Source organism: Cupressus sempervirens, chromosome 1, assembly GCF_028749045.1.
Source record: "Cupressus sempervirens isolate cs-2001-9-10 chromosome 1, ASM2874904v1, whole genome shotgun sequence".
NCBI classification, from domain to species: domain Eukaryota; kingdom Viridiplantae; phylum Streptophyta; class Pinopsida; order Cupressales; family Cupressaceae; genus Cupressus; species Cupressus sempervirens.
In genome coordinates, this window is record NC_143118.1 from 345,529,804 (window position 1) to 345,530,967 (window position 1,164).

A 1,164-nucleotide genomic window follows, 5' to 3' on the forward strand; every position below is an offset into this window, starting at 1 on the left:
GCCTGGAAGGAGAAAAAGGTTGATCTGAGGCATAACTCAACCAAACTACCAATCTCCGCATTGGTCTTGCGTTTAACAAGCTCAATGGAATCGAGGATAGGGACCTTAGTGAAGAGCGAGACCACGTCAAAGCTTACCAGGACATCATTGCTATCCAGATGGGAATCCTAAATAAAGTGGATGAAATGGGTTGAGTCTTTGATAAAGGAGTCCGTGTTACCTACCAACGGGGAGATTAACTTGGCTAGATGAGTAGCCAAGGGGCAGGTAGGGGAACCTATAGTGTCAACTATAGGTCTAAGCGGGATTCCCCTCTTGTGGATTTTTGGGGCCCCATAGATACGGGGAGTGACTTCCTTGGAAGGGACCAACTTTTTCTTGATGACATCATCAAAAGATGAGGTCAAGACACTCGCTTTGACTTTTTTCAAGATTTTACCACAAGGGTTACGAGATAAGGATCGATAACTATGCGGGTCAGAGAGAAGGTCAAGCATTTTTGCGACATAGTCTTGTTGATTCATAATGACAGTGGCATTGCCCTTGTCCGCTTTGATGATTGCTAGGTCATTATGATTCAACAAACTTTTGAAAGCGAGGAGCTCAACCTTGGGGATGTTGTGCCTAGGCGGTTTGGCATGTCTGAGGGCGACTGCACAATCTTGCCTAATAATTTCGGCAACATCATTAGGGACAGAGCGAATGGCATTCTCGATTTCCATGAGGAAGTCTACCCATGGGATGATTTGCGGCGTCATCGTAAAATCGAGGCCCCGTTTCAAGAAGTTAAAAGAGAGGGGGTCGAGAGTGGCATTGGAAAGGTTAACAACCAATTTGCAATCCCAATTGGTTACAAGGTTGGGAGTGACAGGTGGGTCAAGGCGGAACAAGGGAGGACAAGGTTCAAGGGGGGAGAGCCCAGGAGGAATGGGCAGGGATGCCACTAAGGTAGGAGAAGGTGTGGCAGGAAGATTAGTCTCAACCACCACCTTCCTAATCTCGAACATCGAGCAAGGGGAGCCGGGGGCTAATTGGGAAGCAAGCATATGGGTGGGAACCAAGGGGGGATTATTGACCACATGGTCAAGAATGGCTTCAGAAATAAAAACTTCGGGGGGGACGGACAGACCAGCTGTGAGGGTCACATCAGCATTGGATAAAGGG